Raw genomic sequence first — 9997 nt, forward strand, 5'->3', positions numbered from 1 at the left:
TTAGATAATTGTATTTAAATGTCTTTGTTCTGCTGAGCAAACACAGATTCTCATTATTGGCTAAGAAATTATTGATCTGCAATTTTTTTCTGTGCATTTGATAAGAAAACAATTTTTTTGCTCTTCTGTTTATTGACTGAACAAAGTGCAGATTTTAAAATGAGAGTCGAGCTTTTCAAGGGCAACAGAAGAAAACCCAGAAAGTTTCTACAAATATAATAAAGGGCAGTTAGTAATCAGGTAAAGTATGGTTTATTAGGAACTTTGTACCTGCACACTTACCTGGTGACTCCCTTCATGTGTGATTTAAGGACACAAAGAGTTCATTAACATGTGAAGTGTGTATTTATACATGATCTCAGTGCACTGAGGTCATACACTGATTAGGTTTCACCTCCACAGGTTTGATGAGTGAAGTAGATTCCACTTTAAAAACTATATGACAACTTATTTTACCAGCCTCGTGTTTGATGCTCCAGATGCTGCGAGGACAGAATTTCACATTAAGCTGCGGCTGCTGATGGAGCCGGCAGCAGATAACAGGCCTTTCCTCACTGAGTTGCGTTTCACACTCTTATCTTTGTGTTTTCTTGTGACCAAAAGATTTAAAATTCAGTTGAGTGTTGGAACTGTTTCAGTGCCCTCAGCCAGTTTCACCATCTGTTCTCAAACCCATGCGTCTGCTGCTGCCTCTTTTTTAATAAACTGACCTTTTGTGATGAATTGAAGGACCTGCTGAATGAAGGAAAATACAAAGCAATGCTGAACAAGTTTTATTCACTGAAAACATCTGAAACATAAACTAAAAGCGTTCTTCACCCTTCTGAGAGGTCACTCTTACTTCTCTGCTTCATTAGACGTTTCCAAAAAAGTAAATATAAATTCTTCATTCATTTATCAGCCAAAATAAAGCAGAGTTTCAGTCACTGTCTCACATGCAGCTTACAGAAGAGGGCAGTTTTAGCCAATAGGAGCTCTCATGACTTAAAGACAAAGCTTATTTTTCCACCAATAGACTGAGATCTTCTTTACAGTCTGGATCTGGGCTCTGAGTTAGAACTGAGCTGAGCAGATCCAACCGAGAGCCTGTCGAGGATCCTGAGCTGCTTTAGCTCAGCAGCTGCTCCAGGAAACGCCAGGTAACAGCTGTTACACACCTGTAAGACAGCCTCTGAATGCCTTTTGAATAGTAATAACCACACCTTAACAACATGCACATTTTCACTGTGTTGAATTTGAAAGTTGATGCATTTTACACAGAGGTCACATGGTAACCTCCTCAGCTGAAGAATAAAACCTACAAAGAAGCGACTTCAGCTTCCTGGATGACCACAAATGTGGTGCAGACCTCACAGACGCCCAGGGTAGGATGACCGACCTCAGCTGTGTTTGTGCTGTTTTTGCCCTTTGGAGCATTTACAGAGCAATAATCTGGAAAATATGCTCTCGTGTGAATGTGCAGGTAATCTGACCGATGATGGATCATCCAAGAACTGTGCAGTAACATTTTGGTGATTAGCTGCGTCTCAGCATTACACTCTCATATCTTATGACTGGATATTACTAACCAGGTTTTGAGCATCAGCTGATAACTTGTTACTTATGGCTAAAAACAGAAACATTATTGCCAGCCTCACTGATGAATTGTGTGTTCTGACACTGAACAACAGCTTTTTCTCTAGTGATGCTTGAAAAAATAGTTCCAAAATGAAAGTTCGATATCTGCAGACGTGTTTCCCACAGCAACACAATAAACACACAAAACATCCTCAGCAGGGAGGAGAGTAAGGATGTTACAGTCTGGGCTGCAGGGGATTTCCCATGATGCACCAAACATTTCTTCCTCACTCACCTTTTTCCCTCTCCTTGTGTTTACACTCCACTGTTGCATTTAATCATTAGTGATGTGTCCCTTCCCCCTCAGCAGAGGACCCCCCCTCCCTGAGCCTGGTTCTGATGGAGGTTTCTTCCTGTTAAAGGGAGTTTTTCCTTCCCACTGTCACCAAGTGCTGCTCATAGGGGGTCGCCTGATTGTTGGGGTTTCTCTCTGATAGTACGGGATCTTTACTGACACAACATAAAGCAACAATCTGATCAATATTTCTTGCTTCTTTCAAAGAAACTGATTATGCCTCCGTATGTGGAAACATCAACATCCGTCATCTACCTGGATGGGAAACTGCACCAAGCAGGACTTCATGGCCCTAAAAAGGGTGGTTCGTTCAGCTGAACGGACCATCAGAACCACCCTCCCCAACCTGCAGGACATTTACACCAAGCAGTGCAGGCTGAGGGCCATGAAGATCCTAAAACAGCCCAGCCACCCTGGACACTCTCTCTTCTCCCTGCTCCCATCAGGCCGGCGTTACCGCTGCCTGAGGGCTAAGACTGAAAGGTTGAAGAAGAGTTTTTACCCACAAGCCATCCGTCTGCTCAACTCTGAGCCCTAACTGGACCATTATTGCACAGTGTAAATATTATAATTTAAAAAGTGTGTATAGTGTATAGTATATAGAGTATAGTGTATAGTGTGAATTACTTTTTTTTATTTTTATTCTTCTTATTTATATGTGTGTGTTTATTAGGTTGCAGGTACAAAATACATTTCACTGTGCATTGTACTGTGTATAACTGTGCATGTGACAAATAAACACTATCTTATCTTATCTTATCTTATCTTATCTATGCTGCAGTTTTTGTCATCATACCACAAAATCACATCACTGAGCAGTTTATTCATACCTGTTCGTTCACTCGAGTGGTCAGGTCATGTGATCATCACAATCACTAAGGTCAATCTTTCGGAGAGCAACATACTTACAAAACATACAGACACACAAATTTTGATGGTAATTTATTTGTAAGTTATGGAGAGATTCCAGTCTACAGAGCTGTGATAATGTTACTTAAATGTTTGAGATCAAACTAATTTTAATATTAGACAAAGATAAAGTAAAGTAAAGATAAAGTAAATGCAAAATGCAGGTTTTAAAACCTGCCTGCCTCATGGGAAAAAGCTGCTCCCTAAATCTAATAACAGGTTATCCCACCAACCAAGAGCTGCGATCAAGCATCGCTGTGGAACAAATTTGGGATTCTCTTCCTTTCAGAATTGTTTGGTTTTCCTGGATGAACGTCTGCTCAAAGCTGTGCTAAAACATCTCAGTCTGATTTAGATACAAACTCTGATGAAGGCACAAAATCTCATTTTGTGTTTGTTGAGTCATTCAGAGGTGGGCACAAACTGGTGGCTGGTCAAGTCGAGTGTTGGTTTTCTGTCACATGTAGCAGCTCACAAATGTCTCATCAGTCCACAGAGATCATCTTGGAGATCATCGAGATGTTTTCTGGTAAATTGTGGTATTTTTGGTTAGCAGTGGTTTTCTCCTTGGAGTTCAGCCTCTTTCTTAGTGTTGAATCATAAATACTGACTGTAGCTGAGCCGAGTGAGGCCTGCAGTCTTTAGATGTTGCTCTGTGCCCTCCTGGATGAGCCGTTGAGGTTCTTGGAGTGATTCTGGTAGGTGGTAGGTCATGGGAAGGTTCCCCACTGTTTTCTCCATGTGTGGATCTCACCGTGGTTCTCTGGAGTCCCAAAGCTTTAGAAACAGTGTTGTAACCCTCTCAGACTGATAGATGTCACTGACTTTGTTCCTCGGCTGCTTCTTCAGATCGTGGATGATGTGCTGAGATCTTTGAGCCTGCTTCACTCTGTCAGACAGCTTCCATATCAGTGATTTATTCAGCAGGTCTGACAGTGGTTACCCACAGTACATGAAACCATCATTTAAAAACTGCATTGTGTATTCGCTCAGGTTATCGTTGTCTAATCTGATCATTGGTTTGATGATCTGAAACATTTTTTCACAGAAATGAACCGACTGAGCATTTCGAGCTTTTTGAAAAACCACATTATTCAATAAGAGTAACTTAGTGTGAGCTTCACAGGGATCATGTAATCATTGTTAACAGGAATCGAGCACTGTCGAGTCAGAGGAGGTTAAATTAATCTGCATCAACATGATTTACATTTCAGACATGTCTTTGTGTGGAACTGAGATAAGAGCTGCTGGGAAACCCGCTCTGTGAACATTTGGTCTGCACTGGAGTCACTGCAGCCCCTTTCTGGTGCCCACCACGGCTCTCAGCTCTCTTTGGAAGCTGCCGAACAACAAACTGTGTTCATTAGCGGCTGAAGAGGAATACAGCCGCAACAAACCAAACTAGAACAGAGGCTAATTGGCCGGCATTTGCCAGCGTGGACATCGAGCCTCTGCGGCCTTGATGTGTGCAGTCTGTGTGGGCTGAGACAGTCAGCGAGCAGCAACTGTAGGAAAACAACCCCAGAAGAGGCGACCGTCAAGTTCAGGGCTTCTCATTATTCCAGAAGGTAAAGAGTGCTTTTTAAAACCTTAAAAGATATATGTGGTGCTCAGGGTTTATGTTGGTCCCTCCATGCAGCATCACTTCACATAAAGCACTATTTTAAGGTGGTGCCTCCACTCCAGTGAAAGTTTCTGACTGTGTGAGTATAAAATAATATCCCAGCTCAGCCAAGTCTGAGCGCTGAATCAGCTTTGGACCCAAAACTGCAAAGAGTAATTGTGTTATTGTGTTATTGGTTCACTGCTGTTTCCTTAATGTTTGGGTGGTGGTTTAACAAGCGCACACTCACCTTCCCTCCATAAGGGAAGAAATGACTCAGGCCAGAGTTCACAAACATCCAGCCTTAATACTCCATATTCATGGAGCCACCATTCCAAACAGCTGCTGTAAACAGCTGGATGATGAGTTATCTTTATGCCCCCCCGTCTGAGCTGTGTCTCTGAGCTTTGACTCACGGGGGTTCATTTAGCTTCAGCTGTTTAATTTGTAACTTATTGACCAGTCTGCTGACCTGGTGAGTCACTGGTTTCTATTGTGTGTTCTATTTTAACAGACTGGAAAACTTGAGCTTTTCTATTTGTTTTAAGGTGTGGGTGAAAGTTTGAGCCCTGAGCTGTTTCTAATGTGTAACTGCACAGTACATAAATACCATGGATGGACTCTCAGGTAGCGTCGTAGTGTACAGATATTATGGTTATTATTTATAACAGTTTCAACCTGTTTGTATCTTTGATAACTGATTTATATTTTATATTTTTAAATAATGGACACATTTGTTTTGGATATTTTCTAAATGTTTTCTGAACTATTTTTGAACAAATTCATTAAACAGAGCATATTTAACATATTTAGACACTCAGAGACACTCAGTGAGGTTTAGACACGTCTCATCATCCTGGTATCTGTTTCAGCCTGCTGATGTTGGATACTTGTAATATCCTACAGTAAGCACATATTTGTGCTGCATTAAAAATGTTGTGATTTGTGACCAGAAACGTCTTGAAAATGTGCTTCAGTGCTGCCATTTCCCCGCTCAGTCTCTGTGGCTTCGAGTGCCTGTGATTTCTAACTGCCCTGCTGACGTGATGCGTTTTAAATAAAACCTCAGCAGCAGGGTGATTGCGAGTGTGTCAGCGCACATGTACTGAAGTCTCAGAGTCTCAGACTAATTACCTGCCATGAGAGCTGCAGGTAAACGGCTCCTCTGGAGAGTAAAAGAGACGTTTTGGCACAAAAGGAGTTTTCACATGTTCTGTTCAGGTGTGTTGAGGTGACCTGGGACATCAGCCCAGTTAACACAACTGCCAGCTCCCACGTCACTCAACACACACACACAAACAAAATTAGTGCTTCTAAATCAGTGCGGCTGGAAGTGTTTGTGCTCTTCATGTGTCGATGTGGAACCACATGCAGTAAAAACTGAGCTAAATTTTGTTCCTTTCTATAAATATGTGTAAAAATAAGCAGGACGGAAACAAAAAGCAGTCGTGGCAGCTTTTGTTTCACCAACTCTGCAAACACAAGTGTTGTCTTGACATTGCTGTCAGTGCATGTTAGTGGGGGATGTGTGCCAGATCCTAGAATAGACATGACCTGTCATCCTCCCGACCCCCCTCCACCCCCAAAAAAAGAGAAAAGGGAAAGAAAAAGAGAAAAAGGATGACGACCTGCAGTGTGACAGTAGCCTCTCAGACTCTCAGATAAACATATATATATATATACACTGTTGTAGAAACACACATCACAGGCCAGGTTTGGAGGCCTGTCAGTGAGTGTGAGTTAGCGAGCCCAAAATAAGGACAGACACAAACAGAAGAGGAGAAATCAGAGAGTAACAGACACAAAGAGAAGAGGAGAAATCAGAGAGTAAGCACATCCTGCAGAATAATCTCAGCGTTTGAATCTGAATCTAAACTTAAGATTTCATATTTGGTACCTAAAATCTTACCTGTTAAGGGCCCCGCCCATAAGGCTTTTTCATTTGTGCTGCAGTCACATGAGTGAAACCTGGTTGAGACTGTGAGGCTGTGATTCTCTTAAAGCACCTTTGGTGCATCAAACAGCAACAATCAGTTTGTGATCAAATGGGGTCGAGTTATCAATCACAGGCAGTTACTGTCATGGTCCCAGTGACCCAGTGTTTTATGTTCCTTTTGTGTAGTTTTGTTTAGTTGTATATTTCGGGTTGTGTTTCTTAGTTTTTCTTGTTGTGGTCCTTGTGTTCTGTTTTTGGTTATAGGTATTATAGTTGTTTCTATTCTGATTTCCTGGTGTCTTGACCCTGTTTAGTTCCCTTTGTGTCTCAGTCCTCCCAGGTGTTAAGTCTGCGTGTAACATCTTTGGTCACTTCCTGTTTTATTTTGACAGTCTCGTGTTTCCTGTGCGTTGTGTTCAGTTTTGCTTCCTCTGTTATTAGTTTCATTGGTTTCACCTGTTGTCCCCTGTTGTTTCCACTTGCCCTGATTACCTAGTGTGTACTTAAGCCCTCAAAGTATCAATTCAATTCAGTTTTATTTATAAAGCCCCAAATCACATCAGTCATCTCGAGGTGCTTTGTATTGTGGGTAAAGACCCTACAATAATACAGAGAAAGCCCAACAGTCCAAACGACCCCCTATGAGCAGCACTTGGTGAAGGAAAAACTCCCTTTAACAGGAAGAAACCTCCAGCAGAACCAGGCTCAGGGAGGGGGGGGTCATCTGTGTTTGCCCAGAGTTTGAGCACATAACCTCCTCAGCCTCTGAGCAGCCAGTCCATCACCACATCTACTAAATTCTATACAATCACTGAGGAGGAAGGAGGTTTCTTTCCTAGTTTCACTCCAGTGTGCTGAATCCAGATGGACCTGACACCCCCTCTCAGTTACCAACAGCTGATAACAATAAACTGGGGAGTGGGCTGAGTCAGGAAGCATAAATGCATTCATTAAAAGTTAAGAATATGAGAACAAATGCAGCAGTAAAACAGCAGCATGCATCACAAGAGCTCATTTGCATAAAGGTGGTTTACACTCTTTAGTTTAAAGGACTGATGTTTGAGAGTTAAACTAGTCTTTCTGCCAGATGTTAAAGATTTCCTGTGTTTGTACCACAAACCCTTTAACGCCTTTTTGTTTTTCATTTTTATTTAAAACTCTGAGACTTTCAGGCTGAAGACTGAAAAAGGTTTTTGAACATCAACAATACAAAAACATTTCTCCTCCTCAGCAACTGCATGTTGAGATAGTCAGATGTTTCTGATCCACCATCAACATCAGGAAGTCTGACTTTGTCAGCTTTAAGGTTTCTTGAAGGTGAGACTCTGTCCTTCAACCTGGTGAACAATACGCTTCAGTCACTCCTAAATTCTGAGGGCAGTTTCTAAATTGGCAGAATCACACACTGTGTTTGTGTTTCTCCCTCATTTTGTAATGTTTCAGAAACACTACACACACAGCACCAAAGCCAGTTTACACAGTGGCACAGGTACAACTCTCACACCAGAAAACATTTCATAAAAGTTTCATTTTGCTCCACAATTCATTGTGTGTCAGGAGCAAGCAAAGGAATGATGTGTGTGTTGGACCAAAGAAAGATTTGCTCACATCACATGACCTCCTGAACTTTTCAGATGTTCAGAGAATTAATTAATTTGATCCATTTTGTACAAAAACATCCTGATTCAAAAGCAGAGCTGTCCTGAGTCCATCTGTACTGCAACTCTTTCATTTTAAAATGCAGCATCCTTCCTACAATGATAAACCTCTGCTGCAGTTAAAAAAACAATGGGAAGAGGACTTAAATATAAAACTTCCTGAGAACATGTGGGATAGTAGAAAAAATACACTCTTCTTCAATTTGTTTAAAACAAAAAGTTATACAATTTAAGATTACCCATAGGTTACACTGGTCCAAAGCAAGATTGGCTAAATTTGCACCAAATATAGACCCAACTGTGATCGCTGTGGATCATCACCAGCGACTCTATCTCATATGTTTTGGCTTTGTCCAAGACTAAGAAACTTCTGGCTATCAATCTTCAATTTCTTTTCAGATGTATTAGGAATAACTATAGAACCCCTTGCTGTTATTGGGATATTTGGAGTGGTACCATTAGAACTTAATCTTAGCTTGTGCAGAAAAAATATGATAGCACCTTATTAGCAAGGAGACTCATACTGCTCAAAGGGAAAGATAAATTTCCTCCAACTTTTGCTTCATGGGTTAGAGATCTTATGCATCATTTAACTCTGGAAAAAATTCTCTATACTATAAGAGGTTGTGCACACAACTTTTACATCACCTGGCAACCAATTCTGGACCACGTGGAAGAAATGGCACCTCTGGACATCTCCGGAGCTTGAAAAAGGCGACTGGACTTCTTTTTGTTTCTTGAAGACGTTTCACCTCTCATCCGAAAGGCTTCTTCAGTTTTCAGCCAAATGGTGGAGAGACCCAGGTATTTAAACCCCTGTGGGCGTAGTCCCCTGGAGGTGGTTATGACCCTCTATTGATCATGTGCGTGAACACATGTGCCCAGGTGTGAAGGGGGCGTGGGTCATATTTAATCAGTGGTTTCAGTTGAAACCAATTTAGGACTCCGCTCCATTGTTTCCTGTGGCCTATTGAGGTCACTGGAACAAAGGTGTGAATGGGGGTTGAGACGTCTGGGAAGGGAGCTCAGGACAGCACTGTAAGCGGGGGAAAGTTGGTGACGTAATCCACCTCCTCTGTTCAATGATGGTTGTTCACAGTGGACATAGATGGCTTCTTTCACTCCTCTTTCAAACCATCTGTTTTCCCTGTCCAAAATGTGGACATTGGCATCCTCAAAGAGTGCCCTTTTTCCTTCAGATGCAGATGTACTGCTGAATCTTGTCCTGTCGAGGTGGCTCTTCTATGTTGTGCCATTCGTTTGTGAAGAGGCTGTTTGGTTTCACCAATGTAGAGGTCCGAGCACTCTTCACTGCACTGAACAGCATACACTACATCGCTGATCTTGTGTTTGGCGGGTTTGTCCTTGGGATGAACCAGTTTTTGTCTTAGGGTGTGACTTGGTTTGAAGTATACTGAGATGTCATGCTTGGAGAAAATTCTTCTGAGTTTCTCTGACAAGCCCGACACATATGGGATGACAATGTTGTTCCTCTTGTCCTTCCTATTCTCTGTAGTTTGTGTTTGGCCTTCATTCCTGTGCATCTTAGCTGATTTGATGAAGGCCCAGTCGGGGTAACCGCATGTTTTGAGGGCTTTCTTAATGTGTGTGTGTTCCTTATGCTTCCCTTCTGCCTTAGAGGGAACACTTTCCGCACGGTGTTGTAGGGTCCTGATCACCCCAAGTTTGTGTTCCAGAGGGTGGTGGGAGTCAAAGAGGAGATACTGGTCTGTGTGTGTGGGCTTCCGGTAAACTTCAATGTTGAGGCTTCCATCTTCCTCGATAAGCACCACACAGTCCAGGAATGGTAACTTGTTATCTCTGGTGTCCTCCCTGGTAAAACGTATGTATTTATCCACTGAGTTGATGTGACGAGTGAAGGCTTCTACTTCTTGGGTTTTGATTTTGACCCAGGTGTCATCTACATATCTGTACCAGTGGCTAGGTGCCATCCCTTTGAAAGAACCAAGAGCTTTACT

The sequence above is a fragment of the Archocentrus centrarchus genome, chromosome 9 (assembly GCF_007364275.1).
Source record: "Archocentrus centrarchus isolate MPI-CPG fArcCen1 chromosome 9, fArcCen1, whole genome shotgun sequence".
Taxonomy (NCBI): Eukaryota; Metazoa; Chordata; class Actinopteri; order Cichliformes; family Cichlidae; genus Archocentrus; species Archocentrus centrarchus.